Source organism: Taeniopygia guttata, chromosome 2 (assembly GCF_048771995.1).
Source record: "Taeniopygia guttata chromosome 2, bTaeGut7.mat, whole genome shotgun sequence".
Lineage (NCBI taxonomy): Eukaryota > Metazoa > Chordata > Aves > Passeriformes > Estrildidae > Taeniopygia > Taeniopygia guttata.
The window spans coordinates 75,417,914-75,439,182 of NC_133026.1; the positions used below are offsets into that span (position 1 = coordinate 75,417,914).

The 21,269-nt window shown below is 37.9% G+C and overlaps 1 protein-coding gene across 14 annotated transcripts in view; it reads left to right on the forward strand.

The window, feature by feature from the left end:
• CDH18 (cadherin 18) overlaps positions 1-21,269 on the forward strand; it is a 502,412-nt gene that overhangs the window by 248,344 nt on the left and 232,799 nt on the right. For 2 of the 14 annotated variants that reach the window (XM_041714631.2, XM_041714636.2), the window contains exon 1: positions 12,210-12,421. The exons of 10 other annotated variants lie outside the window; for them this stretch is intronic. The gene's annotated coding sequence lies outside the window, so the exon portion shown is untranslated. Of the gene's footprint in view, positions 1-12,209; positions 12,422-21,269 lie in introns of those variants that run through there. 2 more of the 14 variants (XM_041714639.2, XM_072924264.1) reach the window with 2 other exon arrangements.

Consider the following 21,269-nt stretch of genomic DNA (forward strand, 5'->3'; position numbering starts at 1 on the left):
GCATCCAGTTATGGGGACCCTTCACTGGACAGTCTTCTGGATCAGAGAGTGATTGGACTGACTTGGTCAGGGTCACAAGCCAACAGAGAGACTCCCTCCTGGGTCTTCCACATCTTTATTTGAGTATGTTACCTGCTGACAGTGACTGCCAGCACCCATGAAGTACTCACGCTAACAGTTTACAGAACACTCTTTATTAACAAGATTGTGACAGGTTAAGGTTGGCTGATTGTCAGTGATAGTATCTGACTGAAAAAATGTATTCAAAGCAATATACCAAGAAGCTCTAATCCCTAACACAAGCTGCCTTGAGATAATCATTCAGCACACATAAGAATACAGTTTTCACCCAATAGGAGTCCCTATTGGGAAGAAGACAGGTTCAGCCCATCAACTGATTCCAAAAATTACACTGGAGTATTCCCTAAATTTGTTGCATTCTCAACTTATTTTTATACTTGTTTTTTATGTGTCAGTCAGGCTGGTGTAACTCCAGTAGTACATACATTTGTCACTGATTGGTGTAAAATTCTAAGATATAGTCAATAAAATTTAGAATTCCTCTCTTTGAGGGGTGGTGGTAACCTTTGAGACAGAGGTGTGCATCAGCATAACATCTGTGATCTCACCCTGGTTGCTGGTTCAACAGCAAGACATTTTTCTCCCTTGATTAACACCTCGTATGGGGATTATCAACTACAAGGTTGTTGATACAAGATCCCTCCCTTGCAAGGCTTTTAACAAAGCCTGGCTACAGTGTATCCACTCTACTCCACCCTCCATTTCAATTCATTGGGAGGAAATCAGGCATGATCACTGCATCCCACCCAAGGATGAAACTGCATTTCACCCTAAGATTTCTGCACTGTTAGAGTGTGAATATAACCTCTCAGTTTTCTCTGAATCCCCCAGCCATTTTCCCACATTCTGTTACCCTGAGAAAACAAATGGTGGAAAAGGGCAAAAAAAAATTAAAACTATTCAATTGGGATTTTTATTTGCAGATTTTCCTGTCTATGTGTGATTATTATACGGTTATTACTTTGCTTTAGTTGCATTTGTTTTAAATGCTTAAATCATGGCAGCTTTATAAATAAAATAGTTCTCTTGCCTCTATCAGATACAAGTGTTTGGTTTTATCTAGAAAGTTTTTGCATTACATATCATTGGTTTTGTTTGGGGAAACGGTATAGTGAAAGAAATGAGACCTTTTTTTTTAAAATCCCTTTTCCTAGCTCTTGTCAAAGTTCTACCAAAGCTTTTTAAGTTGACTGTAGACTTTTTTAATTCATTCATTTATATGAATGCTTCTCCCTGCTATCAGCAGGTACAAAGCTATCATATCTATCAGTTCTGGAGCTGGCTTTTGCTGGTCTGAAAGCCAGATGGTTTTGCTTTCTGATGTGTTCTCCCTTCCAGAGCCATCCCCAGTTCTTGCTCACCCTTTAAAGATACTATGGTCAGAAAGTTTCCCTGTTCTTTTGTACTGCTGAACTCACTAAGTAAATATAACTCAGCAGGAGGTTTTTAAGAGTACTCTCCCATTGTAAAAAATGAGAAGCAAATCCTACTCATGGGAAGTAAAAATGTGACCAGCTTAAAAAAAGAGTAAAAAAAGAAGAAAATTTCTGTGTATCAATTATTGTCTTGCAAGTATAAGCCCTTGACATGGGCTATAGGCATTCAAGCATCTTTCCCTCTGGGTTGGCTTGTGGTGGTTAGTGTAATGCATGCAGTGCCAGCAGTTTTTGTGATTGCTGCATGCCTTGCTGCCCTCAGGTGTGCAGTTCCCCTCGGGATCACATCAGTGCAGATGGCTGGTGCACTTTGTACATCATCTGGCTTCCCCCTTCAGGCATGGGAAAGGTTTTGGACAACCTTAAAAGGCAGCTGCTCTCAAGGAGTGTTTCTGCTTCTGGATGTTTCTTCTTTCCCCTTAGTAATATAAGGACTTCAGAGAAGTTCTACACTTTCCAGGTAGAAAAGTGTGAGTTGTCCCCTGACTAGTTTTGAAAATGTATGTTCTGTAACAGGGTCTTTGAACTTAGGTTTCCATAAAATTAACAAAAGCATGTTAATTACTGTCATTAGATAAGAGTGTTTTATCTTCCAACTTTGGTGATACATATGAATCTTTTTACAGTAGATAGGCTTAAAAAATACTACAGCAGAAACAAAGAAATTAAAAATACATTATTAATTAAAAGGCATATTAAAGGACTTAGGTCTTGGACATGGAAATAAAACTTTAAATTTAATAATGTCTGTGTTGGAATTTAATAATGTCTGTTCATTCATAATGATATTGCATTGGGACAAAAAAAAAGAGTGTTGGAGATTGATTTTTGCCTATTCATTTAGGTTATGGTGATGTACTGATTCCATTAAATGCCACTGATAAAAATATTATTAGATGTGGTACAACCCAGCATGTAAGGTCAAAATCAAATTAATATTAAATTAAATTAATATTACCTAGTATAAGCTTAAAACATCTGAACATGCAATAGTCCACATACTGTAACTGTTAAAACACAGGCAGTGAAATGTTATATGCATAAATTTATGCATAATGTACACTGAGTTTTCATTTACAACAATAAAGCTCCACTTCTATTGAGTCATTCAGAAGAATTCAAAAGGATCAACGATCTATAGCCCTATATTAAAAAGGATTAGAAAGATTAAAGCTTTGAAAAATGTGTTAAATATTTTTATCTTAAAAATTTTTGAAGGAACAACTGGCTAACTCTTCCTTATCAATTATCATTTTAAATAGTGTAATTGGTTTAGATCATGCTTTTCTGTTGCACTAAAATTGAATATTGTAAAACTACTGGTTTTCTTACTGTGCAGTCTGTTGTTTGCATCCGTACAGGTAGGTCTAACTCTTTTAGTAATACATGAAAATTTCTGCTTTTTTTTTTTTTTTTTTTTTTTCTCATTGCAGATCCTATAAACATAAGAATATGACTTGTTGGTTTTTAGCACAGCCAACTGAGAAAAAAATTTCTTATGATATTGAGAAATGAGACTGGCTGGTTTGTTGGGTGACTGGCAAAGATATTATAGGTGACTAATGCGCAAAATACTTCTGCTATTGTCAGTGTAGGAAAGGAAAAAGGAAGTACTGGTCTGTTTTTAAAATATCTAGCTTAGCTTTGCAGTTTCAAAGAAATTTCCAATGCAGCTTCATCTGTCAACTTGCATACTATCTTATTGTTCATGTTGTTGACAAAGGTGCTAAATAGTGACTAGACCAATATTGACTCTTGATACATGTGATTATGAGAGTCTTGCAGTCCAGCCAGACTTTCACTACTTTATGTTATATGCAACCAATAAAGTCCTTAGTATGACTGTGGGGATATTGGGAGAGAATGTGTCAAAACCTTAATCAGGTTGAAGGAAGGTGTTTGTTTTGTTGTCTACATCCACTTATTTCATCAGAGAGGACAAGTTTGTCAAGATTTTACCAAGATTTTCTCTTCGTAAATTCATGCTTGCCAGTCCAAGTCAGGCTGCTGTCCTGAAAAGCTTTTTGGGGATGACCTGCTCTGTAAATTATACAGGGATGTGAGTAAGGTTCTGTGGATCTTCCTTGTTACTGTTCTTTGGAGATGGACATGGTTTGCCATTTTTCAGTTACTGAAGAATTTCTGTTTGTTTAACAGATAGCAATGTACACTTGCAGCCAAGACAGCCAACTGTATCCTGAACTGCACCGAAGAAAACATGACAAACAAGTTTAGGAAGGTGATTCTCCCTTTCTACTCTGCCCTTATGGGATCCTGCCTGAAATACTGAGTCCATCTGTGGGCACACCAGCAAAATAAGGACATGGGCCTGTTGCCATTTCCTCCTTCCCAGAGGTGGGAAATTAGGATGATCAAAAGGCTGAATCGCCTCCTCTGTAAAAACAGGTTGAGAGAGTTGTGGTTGTTCAGCCAGGTGAAGAGGAGTCTCTGGAGAGACTTTAATGCAATCTTCCAGTATGTAAAGATGTCTACAGATTATGACAAGGGCATGTAGTACTAAGACAAAGGACAATGACTTTAAGAGAAAAGTGGGTAGATTTAGATTGGATTTTTTCTTCACTGGGAGGGCAATGAGACACTGGCATAAGTTCCACAGAGAAGTTGTGGATGCGCACTACTGGGAGTGTTCAAGTCCATCTTGGATGGTGCTTTGAGGAGCATGATCTAGCAAAAGGTGTGCCTGCTCATGGCTGGGGGGTTTAAACTAGAAGACTTTTAAAGGTCTCTTCCAACCCAAACCTTTCAGTTATTTGGTAGCAGGGAGTATCTCCCCCGTGATGACAGTCACTCCACTCAACACTGCTGGATGTATCCTGTCCCGTTTTGTATTTCTCCTGTTTACCTACACACCTATAAAATGACTGAAAGAATGAGGCATTTTATCAGTAGATGGATCAAAAACTCCTGAAAGCCAGTAAATTGAGTTACCAAATACAGAAAAGAAGAATTACAAGAAATACAGAAATACAGAAAAGAAGAATTATATTAGAAAAGAAGAATACCAAGAGAAGTGGCTGATAGTTGAGTTCTTCAGTTTCTTAAAGCAAAATTCAAACCTTCCTCGACTATTTGCATCAATCAAACCTCAGTTGTTAGGCTTACCACCAGAGTAAGTGAGTGGAGTCTTTTGTCTTGTCTTGCATGTGACTACCTACTTAATGGTTCCTTCTTGGCTAGAATCTATAGAATTGCCATTGCAATAATTTCCTCAAGGGTAGCCATTCTCCAGGAGCTTTGATACAATAGTAAAAAGAATCAGAATAATAAAACAATGACAACAGCTTACTTAATGTTATACCAAAACAGAATTGATGAATTTTACTTCTTGAAAAACTTTTTTTTTTTTCATTTTGGAAGATATGGGATCAAAGCCAAAGTATTTTAGCAAGCCTTTTTAAGAGAACAACACTTTATATGATGTGCCTTTCCTACACCTTTAGCGAACAGATGGGTAGTAATCAGTTATGAGTGCAGTTGGAGCACTAAAGAAAATGTTGTCATTTTTTCTCCTGCTAGCCATTTATCTATTTAATTCTTTGACAGAACAGAGGAAATGCAACTAAATGTTCTGTTTTAATTAAAATGAAAGTAAATTTATTAGTCAGAGAAACTCTGTGTTCTATTTATGCTTAGGGAAGAGAATAAACATATGCCTCTGCTTCATTGTCACCATCTAACATGAGGTTATTTCTTGTTGCTTATTTGGCCTATTAAACAGATCATACTAGTCATAAACTTGATTTTTTTCTTAATTCCAACTAATTACAGTGGGCATTAATAAGTAAATGGCAAAAGAAAAACACATCCTGAGAAGCATTCCAGTAGATGTCTGTTCTATTAAATAAATGGCAGCCATGCCATTACCTACATGGAAACATGTAGTTGGTTTGTGGAATTGCAGTATTTCTTTACATAAAATAAAGACAGTAAGAATCAAATTGTTTCTTGATTCTTATTTCCATTTGTTCAGCAGTCTATTGCTTGGCTAGAGGAATGAAACAGAGGGGCAGCAGGGAGAGGCTTTTACTTTGGTAATACCAGAGACTTAACCCCACTGGAATTTGTAAACCTTTAATAAAATCTTATGATCTACCACTTCTGCTACACACACTGGAGGGGGATAGACACACAAGGCTAGGCATCCAGAACAGGAGCATTAGCCTTTATGGGGGGGAATCCCCATCAGACACAGTACTGAAGGGTGCTGGACAGCATTATATGACTTTTAACCTTATTTTCTCATTTGACACTTCTAAATAAAAATATTGTCAATCTAAGCTTTCAGAATTTAGAAGCGACCAAAAAGTTTATATTTTGTTTCACTTCTGTTGTTTCTTCTTTCAGAAACATAGATGAATCCTTTTTCCTACTCTAATTAGAAATTAGATTAGTCCAGTTAAGAGAACAACTGGGATAAATATTAACTGACTTTACAGCCCGGCACTAAACACTGTTGTCCCACAAATTACATGTGATTCAACAACTAGGAGCTCTACTACAAAGCACAGCAAATTTCAAAACTCAACTTTCATCCTATGTTAGTGCTCAATATAATTACAAAACATGGCTACTAAAATATAGTGCAAATTTTTCCCCTTGTGAGAAAAAAAGGCCAGCAGAATCCTCAGCTGCATTAGAAAAGCATTGCAAGCAGCTTAAGGGAAGTTGTCCATTGCCTCGGTCCTGGTGAGACCATTTGGAGTGCTGATCCCCTTCTTAACTCCTCAGTACCCAACTCATGAGCATGTACTAGAGCAAGTGCAACAAACAGTCATGTACCTCATTCATGGATAAGAATATCCACCATCAGGTGAAAGAGAGCTGGTGCTGTTTGGACAGGAGACAAGAAGGCTCTGGGGAGGTCTTATAAAAATGTAAAAAGTACCTGATGAAGCAGGAGAGGTAAAGAAGAGGAAACCATACTCCTCTCAGTGTTGCACACTGACTGGGCGTGAAACTATTAGCATATATTGCTATATTTAAGTATGTTGTTGGTCATACACCTTTTTGGAAGGAGCAAAATTATATCTGTACACATTTTCATACTGGAAGAAGTGCTAAAAACTAATGACTGGAAAAGCATACAGCTATAGTGCAGAGAGTATAGGATACAGTACAGAAGGACTGCTAAGTTTCAGTGAAGATTCTATATCAAAAATTACCCAATTTTTCCTTCACATATCTTCAGCATTATTCAGCATTATGGTTTCAATGGAAAGGATATTCCAACTTCAGTAGAAGTTGTATCAACATCTTGTAACATTTTACATTTCGCCTTTTTTTGATCTGCCTTTAGCATACTGTGTGCTGAGTCTAAGAGAAGCAATTTCTTTATCTTGGTAAAAAAAAAAACAACATAATACACCCCAGAAATAATGTCCTTTTAGATGATATTATGAAAATCTGTGTTTATATTGTCCCAGGAGCCTTTGTTTGCTAGTATTTTCCTACTGCTAAGCAATAATTTATTAAAGCTCTAGTTACCGTGGGAAAGAAGGTTGTATCTTGCCACCAGCTGTAAGAGCCAAACTCCACCAAATATAATGTTCATAATTTGAAATAGGACATATTTGTATCTGATGTTTTATATAGAGTATCTGAATAACCATTCACAACAATTCAGAGAGAACCTTGACTTGTGAGGATTTAATACCAGTCTGTTTATGAAAAATGTTTATTTTTGCCTACATTAATTTCAAAACCATCAAGATAATTTCATTGACATATTTAAACTTACAAAAATGCCACCCATTACACATGAACATTATACAGTTACCAGAATGTATCCCATTTTACACTGGTCAGCGCATGATCTACAATTTCACAATTGTATTAGTTTCCCAGGAAACACCTCAATTAAGCAAGTTTCTTGATTGAATGGTGTACATTATAAGCATTAGTGTGAAATTCCACAGGATGGGCAGAAAGATCTACTAATGTCTAGGTTAATTAATTCACTGCCATCAGCTGAGTCTTTTTTCTTGTCTTTTTTCAAGCAGAGACTGGGAGACTGACACACCATGCTATTCTTTTGTGGCCCTTTATATATTTTTTTATCTTTCCTTCATTCAGAAAGGGACTTATTAGCTCAGAGTTTTATGGTAAGAGGTAGCAAAATGCCAGGCATTATGTTGTTTTCTCCAAGTCTTGTCAGTATATTGTGCTTGCTGTTTCATGGAATACTAAAGGCAAGTGACTATATTATCACAAGTTTTTGTGACTGGCAACTGTTTTGGCATCATATATCTAGGAACAGCTGTTGTTGTTTTATTAGAAAATACTCCAGTGATGCTTAGTGTAGAAGGAGCCAAGGCAGAATCAGCAGTGCCATTCCCTATGCAATTAGTATAGTGTAGAATTTGCTAACCTGTATTAAAAATTTACTTTTTCTAATCAACTATTTAAATTTTCTAGAGAAAATGCATGCCTTACAGAATATTCAGAGAGACCATATGCAAACTAATATGTCTTAATCCTATTTCCTCTGAATATTGTACACATAACCAAATTAAAAATAAAAATATGGGGGTATGATATGAGAAACCTCCAAAAAGTGTTCATTAGAAACATGAATATATTTCGGTAGTATGTTCATTTACTAGACAAGTTAAAAATTTCTGTCCCACTGTTATGTATCAGAATATGAAAATTTTTACTGCCATGATCTATTTTGGTATGATTTTTTGTTAGCTATCTAGAGATAGAAATGTAACAATATTGTAACAATGTAACAATTTTATGTCAAAATTATTTTTGCATTTTTATATTTTACTACATTTAGGTCCTCTTGGAAATTGAAATAGCATTAATATGGTGAGTTAGTTATGCCTCATTGTGATGCATCATCAAAATATATACATTATTTTTATATTCAACTTGACATATTATGCTTTTTAACTTGAGGCCCAATTGTTAATTCCACTTAGTGATATATTTTTGGATGACCATGTCTAAAGAATTGTCATTAGTAAACCATATGCAAACTTTTAAGAAAATGAATTTCTACATAAATTGGTAGTTGTAAGAATATTTATTAATAGCTCAGCAAGTAAAAATATTCATCTCTACTAAGACAAGAAACAGATATTGGTAGGGAGTGTCGATTATGTTCTCTGACATATGGCTAGGACCAGTTACTATGCACTGCAGCTGAGAAGAAAAATAATAATTAGTGAATGTGAAATTTGTGGCAGGAAATGGTAGAATCCGTAGTTTTCACTCTTTCAAATCTAGGAAAAAGGGAAGAGGTTTGTAAGTTTTTGCAGACTGAGAAGTTGCTGCTGGAGGTAGGGGTTACTATGTTATTCCCTGTTTTTTTTTAAATGAGAACATGGAAATTCCTAGTGTAATTGCTCTCAGTGTGTGAGCGGAGGTCCCTGGCAGTGACTGAGCAAATTTTCTTTGGCTGCAGCTATTCGAGTACACGTTTAAGAAAGAATTGGACGTAAACTTGGCAACATCCTTATCTCAATACAATATTAGCTATTCCTCATTTCTCAATCTTGTGTACAGGAACTTTGTAATCTATAAATGAACTGGAATTTTCATTACTTTTTGTATAAATTAACCACTTAGTGTTTTTCTAATTGGTTGACTGGATAATTAGTTCTCTAGCAGTTACCTGCAAGACAATCAATTCATGTTTAGCATATTAAACACTTCCAAAGAAAGACTGATTTTGTGAGCATATTCTATAACTTGTTAACTGGAGTAGCAAAACAATATTTTTTTTTTTTAATCTGCAGAAACTAGTTTACTTTTGGTACAGCTATATATTTCCTACACAACTAGTCTATGTCCTTTTCAGTACTGCTTTTAAACATAGGAAGTCCACAAGTTAGAAGGCACAAAACCAGCCCCTTCTTTTCTTCTACCCCTGTAAACATTGTCACAAGCTCTTGAGTCTAGGAAGGGACCTTAATGAATGTGATTGACCAAGTTCTGTATTTTAATATAATGCTAGAACTGTGTAAGTTTGCTGGATTCCTTAGGCAAGACCCATGCATACAATGATATCAAGGATTGTATCCAAATTTCCCTGGAATTCCTGTGGGAATACTGCTGCAGTCCCAGACAGTAACTTCATTTTGAGGTTCTTTTCACCAGACTTTTATTCCCCATGGCAAATTCAAATTCTTTTAGCATTCAAACTGATGAAAGGATTGACCTAACATCAGTAACACCAAATCTCGGTATTTAGTCTTAAAATGTAGGGTTAAAAGGAATGTCAGAGTTCATTGAGGCTAGTTTTTTCAAATGGCATAATTTTTTTTTTCCTTGAAATGGCATAATTTTGAATTCTTAAGAAAACTTTGATCATTGTATATCGAATTAGTCTGCAATAATGAATATAATCTCTTTAAACAGAGACTCTTTACCCCTGCCTCTGAGAAGTCTCTGAAAAATATAAGTACAAATGCATGTGCATGTATTTATTATATATATATATATATATATATATATATATTCTTTATATATAATATATATATATATATAAAGAAAGAATTGCAGATTTTCACCTTCTAAATGCTTTTCTGAAGTATCAAGGCTTCCCTCTGCTTGTCAAACATCTTATTACAGAAACAAATTATTTGATGACATATGTTCTATCTGGTGAATATTCATAGTTTTGTTTTATTCACTGAAATTACTGAGAAAATACCTTAAAATAAAATGTTTTGTTTCCAGACATATCCCTGGGTTGTTACACCTAAGCAGCATTTTATCCAAGGGTAGGTAGGCTGAAAGGTAACCCTGTTTTTTATCCCTTTCACTTTGTGCATTGAGGTGGAAATCTTTGGAGGATGGTTTGACGTGAATTCGTTTTCATGTTATATTGTCTGGAGTTTAAGATAATGAAAGGAAACATGTCTTTTCATTCCTTTTTTCCTTCCTTTTTTCCGTTCCCTGTTACTAATACAACTACTTCCCTGGCAAAAAGATTAAAAATTTGCTTCTGCCATAGTGCAATAAAATAGTGAAAGCATCTGGATAGAAGCAGCCCATTCCCCCAGATCATGAGATCTGTCTGAATCTGGAGCTATGCACAACCTAACAGAAGTTGCATGAGAGGGAGCACTCTGAAGACTGTGTATTAAAGCATTGATTCATATGTGCTGCAGCTGCAAGCCAGAGGACATATAAATAGCAAATTGAAGCAGCTTCCATTTCATTCCTTCCAAGAGCTTACATCCCCCAAATTCAAACAACTAGCTGCTTCTTGCTTTCAATTCCCTATCATGCTAGTAAAATAATTTTTAATGTATATTTTTGAGCAGCTCAGAGCGATTCTGTTTGAAAAGTTCTCAAAATCCAGAAGTCCAAGTGATCTCAGTGAGCAGTGTTGTTCTTTCCATCTAATCTGGTGCAACAGTTTCTCTTCCAGTTATGTTAAATTGTGGAATTACTCTTTTCAGCTCTGGTTTTCAAATCTAGATCATTTTTACAAGCTATCATTTACACTTCAGATGCTGCTTCTGGCTTGTACTACATTAAAAAAAAAAAAAAAGGCATTAGCTTTCTTTTCTTTCATTCTGTTGTTTCCTACTGGAGCTTTGGGACTCAAGCACGCTCTGGTTTCATGGCTCACTCCACGGTACATGTCCTGGTGGCTGGAAGCAAGGCTCCTTTGCATCAGCAAGGAATGTGCCAGGGCTTTCACTTATATGTTAATTACATTTTTAATATGCTGCTTTAGCAGGCTGAGTAATCAGAGTCTGACATGGTTGCCCCATTCCTGAAACCCTGAATCAGGAGAATGCCATTAATCTTAATTCTGAATAAGGTATGCTTGGAGTAAAGATGTTACACAAGGTCCAGATTTTTAAATTACTTTTGTATCAGCCAGCCTGCCTCGATCCAGACCAACCTGAAAGGGCACAAATAATCCACCAGTTTACAGTCACTGGTGTAGTGATATGAATATAGGGGTGTCAGAAGACAGTATGTCTTTAAAGGAGTGGGACTGATCTGGTAGGGGACGGGTTGCTAATGTGACACCTCCTGTGCCCCACTAGGATTGGAATGAGGCATTAAAGGGCATCATTCAGTCTGAATCTTACAGCCGGACCGTGTGGAAGACTGATGAAGGAGTCAGCAGTGGAATGTTTAGCAGGCTGTGACGACTTTGCACAGAAATAGGAAAATTTATCGCCGGCTTGCCACAGCAGTACCGCACTGCCCGCTTTCGGTGGTGTGCCCCTTCTGTGCACTCCCGCCCCACTCGGCAGCCCAGCCCTCCCGGCTCCCGGCCCCCCTTCCTGGCACCGAATTTAGGGACTCGCTGTCAGCAAGCTGGAGCCGTCCTTCTGCACCTCCAGCACAAACGGGGTGGGGGGGGGGGGGGGGGTTGGCAGCCTCCGCGCAGTTACCGAACAAAGATATCCTCGTGCCTGAACACACCGGTTATATATTGGTACGGGAGGACGGACGGATGGACGGACGGATGAACGGATGGATGGACGGATAGATGGATGGATGGATGGATGGATGGATGGATGGATGGATGGATGGATGGATGGATCAGTATGCAGATGGGTGAATCGACAATCTGTCCGAGAGGGGGCTAGCCCGGGTCTGCCATTGCGCGCAGGAGGCTGCTTGCATCCCCGAAGTGCTAGAAACGGAGAAAACAAGGCGGGGAGAGGAGAAGAACAGGGGCGGGCAGGGAGGGGAGGCGGGCGGGGGGGCGGCGCGGCCAATCGCTCGGGCTGCCGGCGCTGCAGGAGCGGCGGCGCGGAGCTCAGGGCTCCGAGGGATACAGAGCCGGGGCCGTGTATCTCTCTGAGGACGGCGAGCAGCTGTGCCGCCAGCACTACGAAAAGTCCCCATTTCCTTCTTATAAATTAAAGTGCCTTGTCATCAGTTAGGGCAAGTCAGCCAAGGTAAGGCTTAAATAAAATGACACTTTAATATGCGGCAACGTGGGTATTTCTAGACAGTGGTGCCGCTAAGACAGCCTCCTAAGTAGCACAAAATATTTTGTGCAATAATGCTGTCATAGTGGGTGTACAACCTGTAATTTTTCTGTGTTAAAGTTGCCGCTGGTATGTAAGCCTTACCCTTGTGGTGCTGTAGAAACGTGTTTGCTTATCCGAGGCAGTTGCAAAGGGACCTGCGAAATACAGGCATAGAAAGGTAGCGGCGCTCTGTGTATGTGTTTGTGTGTGACCGTGTAGGTAATACCTACAGTTTTGCTCCTTAACTTATGGGGATAATGTGCAGATGCATTTTAATGGTGACAGCAGTCAGATTCTTTAGCTCAGCTCACATATGTGAGCCTTTTTATTCAATAAAACTGCATGCCATGTTGAACTATATGTGAAAAACATTAAGCTTGGTATTTGAATAGCAATTTCAGTGTTTTGGGTTCCCCCCCCCCCCCCCCATGTTTGTAACATTATGTGTGATAACTGAGGATTGAAATTGCAGCAAAAGGAGACCTGCAGATTTACCTTTAGCTGCTTGTTAAAGCTTAATCAGTCACCTAACTTTACTTTGTGTAAAGGGCACTGTAAATAATGCACAGGCAGAAATAAATCCTTGCTTCATTTCCTCCTAGCCCACCCCAATAGCACCTCTCCTAACAAACAAAAACTACTATGTACCTTTAGTTCACACCACATTTTGACTGATGGAATGCCAATGGTCTAGAACTGAGTGTTTTTGCAAGCAAGGAGTTCCCTAGGATGACTTTGCTGAAAACAGCATAGTCCTGGACCTGTGTGTGTGTGTATGTGTCTGTGTGTGCCTGTGAGTCTGTTTTGTATACACGAGTGACAAGATACAAGGAGGACAGGGTACAGAAGCCAATGAAACGTGGCAAACGTATATGCTTGCATGTATTTCTCTGACTGGATCTCTGTAAAACAGTATGAGCATTTCTTATATATCAGTGTAATTTATCATTCAGATTAAGGGTTGGGATAAATTCAATTTCATGTGCATCAATGCCCCATTAGTTTTTCACAAAGGAAATACAGTGGAAAATACAGGTAAAATTATGACTTCAGTTAGTACAGGTGATAAAATCAGTGCCTATATTCAAGGTACAGAATGTGTTTTTCATTCTGAGACACTAGGCATAGCTCCTTCTTTTCCAAATCTTTTACTTCTGTGCTGCAGTCTACCATGCGCAGTTGTGTGAAAACACTGAAGCCTTCCTTATGAATAAATTGTCCTCTACTGAATAATATTAAATGTTTGTTTTCCAGGCAAATATAAAATGAATTTAAAAGTTTGCCATGTTTGGCATTTTGCCTAACTGTAAAGGTAAGAAGATTTAGAGAAATAACCAAAAGGCTTCTTTAATCTACCTCACTGCCTTTGACAGAATATTTCATTTTATTCCATTTCATATTTTTCTGAAGAAGACATATTATGGTATAGCTACCTAACACAAATTAAGATGTGACTCTATTTTTTTTGTTGTTGTTGTTATGTATACCTATGGAAACAATGTAATATTTTTCTTTTGTAGTTAAAGTTACTAATCATCTTATTTAAGGACTACAATAAATAACTTTTTCATTTCTGCTTAGAAAGTGTCAATCAAACAGAAAACAAACAAACAATACAACAAAAACCCTACAAAATTAATCAAGAAAACAACCAAACCAACACATTCACTGTTACCTGTTTTTTTCTAAAAATTGACTGGAGAAATAATGTGTCAGACTGCACTTTCCTTTAAATAGAAGCAAATTCAGTGCACAAGCATGGCTTAGGGGGCACTGTGCTGCTGACTGAACCATTTACAGATGAGATGCAAAACTAAATGCCTTCCACTTGCAGGTACTGAAGATCCTGTAAGACTTTCTAGGATAGGATTGTTGACTCTGCTGTTAAGACAAAATGCCAGTCAAAGTTTTTATACTTTGTCTAGCTTAATTCCTTAAGTAGCTTAATTTGAGAGCATTGTTCTTTACTACCTACATTAAAAATGTTGTTCAGTCTGTTTGTTCTGCAATGCAGAGACTGTAACTCAGCCACTTTGTTGGTGCATGCTGTGCTAATTCATGGTAGTAGTTCTGGTGAACATATGCAAAGTTATAAAACAACTGGGGATAAATGTCTTCATCATCCAAAGTTAGTGTATGAGGGTGCATGTGTGCATGCCAGAGAGGCACACAGTTGTTACTGCACCAGAACTGACATTCCTGTGGTGCATAAAATTTACATAATACCCTTCAGGGAATAATCTGTACTTAAAAGTGCCTTTAATTTTTTTTTAATAATTTTGTCTCTGAACTCTTAAACATTTAACACATGAGCACTAAGCATTAAAAATATGAGCAATTTAATTGCTAGTTCTCAATATGGTCATATGGAAGATTTCAACCTTTATCTCTGGCTGATAAATGAAACTTGAAAGGTATGAAAAATTCTGTTAACTATAGTTCCTGCTCCTGGTTAAGAGCTGCATTTCTGTTAATACAATTAGTGCTAAAAATTATCAGTATTATCAGATTGAATAAAACCAGCTAAATACCAGTGAGTCATCTGTTCCATGCAGATGAACATGAGCTCCTGTTTGGACAGCAAGCAGCTAGTTAGCCCTGGCAGACCTGTCCTGCAAAGGGGCCTAAATCAGCCATCATGACCCCTTGGGGTACAGTTTCATTGCTTGAAGGCAATGCAAAATAAAGGTGGCAGCTGACAGGGCAGGAAGCAGACAAAGTAAAGTGATTGCATTCATAGAAGAGATTCTATGCATCTTCTCTTAGGAGAAGATGATACATGTGCAAAGGCCATAAGAAGAAACTCCATCTGAAAACCCCAGCATAGCCTACACAGGTTTATGTAAGCCAGCACATATCTCTCACTAGCATAATTATGGTGGAAAACTTATTTTGCATTATCAGTAGAGCTACCGTTTAAATAGTATGTGTATAGTCTGGTGATAATTCAGGGTGAAGTGCTTAAACTTCATCATATACTTGATTGGTAGACTTGGACAAGTCCCTAAAGCACTCTATAACTTCATGTATGACATGAGCATTGCATAGTAATTATAGAATGAACAATGAATATTACATGATCCAGTTTTAAAAAAATATTGAACCTGATACTGAAGTGTATTGTCTCCATTACTCTATTTCTTAAGTTTTGAGTTATACACAATTTTGCTATCCATTTCCAGCAAATGAAGCTACATGGAATTTGGAATTCAAAGAATGGAAGTGGAATTTTTAAGAAGCTTCTGAACTGAGGGTTAAACAAATCATGTATCATATAAGGGATAACAAAGATTGGCAGGATAAGATTTTTTTTTCCTCCAAAACCAGGTTGTATCCAGAAACCAATTAATATTGAAATGTTTTAAAATATGGTTTTATTAATGTACCATTAGTTTGTTTTTTAAAATTTATTTTAATATGCACAAAGAGAATCAACAAAATTTAAAATAAAAAAGTTTGAGATTTGAAAGGAGTGAATAAGGCTGATCTCCTGTTTAGGGGTTGTGCTTATGTGGAGGAAGTTGTTGCTTCAGGGGTTTGGGTGTTTTGTTTTTTTTTTAAGTAATATCTTTGTGGAACTTAGTAGCATTTGCACATCTGCAGTCCTTATATAATGAAAATACATTCAGCAGTTTCTTGAAGCCTGTAAGAAATATAGTTTTATTTGATGGCAATTGTCATTTATATTTTTATGGAATTTATTCAAACCTGAGTAGAGTTAAAGCTGGGTTTGTTATCATAGAAAAGACAAAGCATTACTTTACTCCACACTCCTTGTAAAATTCTTTTGCTTCTTTTAAGCAGATCTTCTTGCAAAAGGGGGTATATTTAGGTCACAGACAAATTATTCCATTCTCACTTCAGCTTACCTAGGTTTCAGTAAAATTTATCCAGTGCTTACAAGGCCAGATTTTCAAGGCTGTTTGTGAAATGTGGTGTAAAAATACTGAAGCTAGCTGAGGTACCAGTTGCATTTCTATGATAGGACTGTAGTGAGGATCTGTGACATTGTTGTTCTTTGTAGTACTGCACACTCTACTGTAATATTGAAGCCTGAAATTACTTTACAAGAGGGATCAGCCACATTATCTTGATTTAGCAGATGGAATGAGTGATGTGATAAGACCAGAAGGCTTTTCCTCAGGACAGTCTATTGGATGGAGAAGTGGGAATTGCCATTTCTTCATTCAGGTCCTCTCTTAGATGGGGACAGTGAACTGTGCACTTCCAAATCAGATATCTTCAAGTTTTTCATGTACTTCAATTGCTTTGAACCATTCTTTGGAGAAATCTCCCTCTCCTTGCTAGTGATATAGAAGTACATGCTTCAGGATAGGTGGTCTAAATACTTCCTAACATGTCTTCTCCCTGTACAGTATTCCTGTTGAAAACAACCAACTCTATTTGATTGACTCCTCGTTTTGTTATTTCCAAGCATATCATACAATCATGAAATGGTTTGAGTTGAAAGAGACCTTTGAAGAACATTTGATTGAACCTGCTCTGCCCTGCCACTGATTTAACCCTTTTTCACTAGACCAGTGTTCAAAGCCTTGAACACTACCAGGGTTGGGACATTGACACCTTCCTTGGGCAGCCTGTTCCAGTGTATCCATCATGCACTGTGGTGTTTCATAATTAATTGCCATTCAGCTCTTACAGCACATTTATGGGTACATGTACAGTAAGCATATGCACACATATTCTTTGAGAAGGTAAAAGAAATTAGTATTAACTTAAAAAAAATACAATCTTTGGTACTCTAAAAGCAAGTAAAAATTATGGGTAATATTGTGTGGCACTAGACTGAGAAATTTTTTTTCCCAAGATGGGAATGTGCATTTTCATTATTATATGAAATGATTTATTTGAATTCTGTGATTAGTCAACTTAACCGAATCAGTAATATATTGTTTTACAAAAATTATTCATTTGGATTTGAATTCTGTTTATTTTACATCTTGTTCTTGCTCAGTGGTATGAAAGCTGTGAAGGAATTTTTTTTGGTTCAAGAGACTATGGTTGCCTTAATTTTCAGTAATTATACTTTGTCCAGAGAAAATAATCTTGTCATGTCTTTTACTTGTAAACATTTGTGTATTGGGAAGCTGTTTGAAGGAGACTTCATATTGGAATGAAATTTCTCAGGCTTGTATTCAGTCAAAGTTTCAGTCCTGTTCTGCTGTTGATGATAGGATAATATGATAGAAAAATAATTTTTTAAAATAGCAACATGAATATAATCTCTGTAATTGCAGGATAAGCATTTGAGATATTCAGAGGCAGGTTTCAGACTGTCTCTGTGAGTTCTGTTCTAAATGTAAAATACAAGTGCTCCTTCAGTAGAGAACCTTTCTATTATTAGTGAAAAATTTAATAGGTTAGCAATGGTTTCAGGCCAATAATGCTGCTATTAATTTTTGGGATGTTGGAGTGCTTATGCATGTGTTTGTGCATATTTGAAGGAAAGAGGAGTTCCTAAATGGGAGGTAGCTCCTTTAGTTTTTTCAAATATTTAATTTAACTGTAAAAAGGTATTTTTAACACTGATGTATTGTATTTACATATGGTAAGTGCTGACTGTTCTAAATTTATAATCTTGGCTTTCAGGAGAGGTGAAATAAAAGTAGGGTGTATGAGCATTGTACCATATTAGCCATTAATTGCTCATGGCAACTGCCAATATTTAAAAATACTGGGAAAGTAATTAATGTCTGGGTTACAGTCCTCAATCACTATTTCTTGTATGTTTTACATTTGGTCTTTCAATAAATAATAAGCTTTCTTACTGGAGTAATAAAATCAAGAAAAAAGCTATGTATCATTTATTACATGCAATTTCCACACATTTGCTGATGAAGAAAAATTTTTATATATTTGCTGTTGGGGAGGATTGCTTTTTATATATTTGCTGTTCATTTAAGTATGAATTCTTGCATTCATATTAGTGAATTTGAGCTTAGAGTTATTATCTTGACTATTCAGGCTAGAGAGATTAATATTTTTCTATGTGCAGGAGTGTCGTGGTTTGACACGGAAAAAGAATTTTTCCGGAAGGAAGAGGTCAATTTGGACATTGACCAATTGAAGGTAGACACACCTCTGAGAACACAGACGGGTTAAAAGCAAAATTCCCAGGAGAACTCGCTCTCTTGGGTTCCGGTCAGTGGTCAGTGCAGGACTCTCCCCTGCCCGGCCACGAGCTGGGTGGGGGAGGGGAGAAGCCATGTGGCCTTCGGAGGTAGGCCCAAGGGTGGAGGGACTGGAACCAGGCCTGGCCCCTTGCAGATGGAAGGGTGGAGAAATCTGGGATGTCTCCGTTCCCCCCCCAGAGTCTCTCTCTCTCCCAAGAGAGAGAAAGAGACAGCGGTGGTTTTGCCAGCAGTTCACTGCGGGGAAGGAGAAGAGTGGGGGGGCCACAAGGTGCCCAGCCGGGCTGTGGGAGCTGGAGCCTGGGCAGCAAGCCATCTTGGGGAGTCCAGACTTTTAACCCTTCCTTGAGAAAATGAAAGCTTTGTGAAATTTTTCTCCTCCTCGGGTTGAAAGAGAGGAAGAGAGACAACCTGGGACCTGGGATGTTGGAAGGAGAAATTCTAGGTGGGAGGAGATGATGGAATGGCTTTTGGCTGGACTTTTTCTTGGTAGCCACAGACTGAACTGATCTTCTCCTCCAAGAGAGACTGTATTTTAAGAGGATGCCGGTGAGCCAAAGAGACCTGCTTCAGCTGGGAAAAGACAGAAGTGGAGTAAACAGGGAAAAGTTAAGGAGGTTTGTGGTGGCGCCCCCTGTCTCTGCAGAGGAAAAAGCGAAGAAGATCTCTGTTCTTGGATCCTCGGCCCCAGGGGAAAAATGGGGGGGGACAGTTGGTCCCAAAAATGAAAAACTGAACTGTTGTTTTTTCCCCTCTTGGCAGGGCATCCTTGAAAGGAAAAATCCTAAAAAGCAGTCTGTCCATCCATGCATTGGTGGTGAGAGCACTGTGCATAGAAAGGAGAGAGTCACCATTGGCAAACTTTTTTTCTCCGGGCGGTGCCATGTGGTGACATGGAAGTACAGGATGTGGCAGCTGTGTTTCTTGGGGGGGGTCTGTGGCACAGGAGGGGCTTCTCTCTCCCTGAAGATGGAGGGTGTTGATTATCTGTAGGGTGAAAACATGATTGGGGTCCAGATTGTGTCTCGCTGTGGTTTGTTGGAGTTGGGTGGTGGGAGGAGGAATGCTTTGGAAGGTTTTCATTTTGAATTGTGTGTGTTTTCTTTCTTCTTTTTTCCCCCTCTTTTATAGTAGCATAGTGGTAGTAGCTTAATAAAGTTATTTTCTTGTTATTAGGCTTGGGCCTGCTTTGCTCTGCTCTCGATCGCATTTCACAGCATTCAATTGAGAAATTGCATTTTCATAGGGCCACTGGAATTGTGCCAGTGTCAAACCATGACAAGGAGGAAAGGTGTAAAATAATCAGTCCATTTAGCATTGCATGTTTAGTTAATTTTTGTAATTTTTTTTAAGTTATGAACCATCTAAGAAATTTCATCTAGAAAACTTATGAAAAAGTATAATGTTTGTTTCTATACTCATTCATTTTCAATGAATGCATAACTAACACTGTGAAATCCTGTGTAGCTTTGTACTAGAAACTCTCCTAAGTGATTTTGGAAAATGTCAAGGCAACCAGCAAGCTAACATGTTTTCAAATGGAATTCAACATTTCTAGCTGGTTGAGCTTCTTCCAGTGTTAATTTGTATACTCTCAGGAGAGCTATCCCAGACATACAGTTCCCTGTGCAATAACAGAGTGGGTGCACCAGAATTGTGCCAAGAGGCAGCAGAGTGGGAAGACAACTGCTGATCCTGGAGCAGATGATGTGTCCTGCTGCCATCAGTCCCTTCAAGCAGCTGGTACCTCTTCCCAGGTGTTTAGCAGGAGCATTATGGGCAGCAGACTATGCACTGCTTTTAGATAGGGAGTGAGTTCCCAGAGCTGACCAAGTCCTGTGGTTCAGTTCCCAACTTGTTAATGAAAAATAAAAGCATTGGCTTGATCATGCCACTTGGGTGCTAGAAATTGGACATTAGGTTTAGAGGACTTAGGGAGACTGATCATGTTGCATGAATACTTTCCTGGAGGAGGCCTTTATATTTCTCAGATCCCACTCAATCACCTGCATCATTCTAATACCAACCATGTTTTAAACTATAAGGGAAAAACATAATGTTGGAGACCTATTGCTCTGTTAAGGAGGAGTTAGTATATGGATATGTGTTACCAGAGAATTGATCTTCAGAGAGCATAAAGGAGCTCACGGAGAATGTATGCAAAATTATTCAGCCAACAGGTTCCTGCTTTTCCCTAGTAATTTTTATTTCCCTGCGTTAATTTACTGCTGGATTAGAGAGCAATGTCATTTTATAGGAAGATTTGTCATATTCTGGATCTAAAGCAGAAAAAGTTGGTGGAGCAACAGGCTGAATGCAGGGAAAAAAAAATAGGGCAGCATTATTTTGATAATCTTTCTTTAGCCATGAGGTAGATGAATGGAAAAGATGACCAGAGGGATGTTCCTTTATAAGAACCTTTGAAAAGTTGCCTCCTAGATGAAAACCTTTTCAGGAGGTTTATAAATACCTCTCTATGAAAGCCAGCAGGAAGACAATTGACTATGTAGCCTTGCATTGTGACTTGAAGGCTAATGAACTTGAGCTCTTTCAGACTATATAGGTCAGGTGATGACTGATTTCCTAAAGCTATTAATACCTACTGTGCAACTGAAACTAGT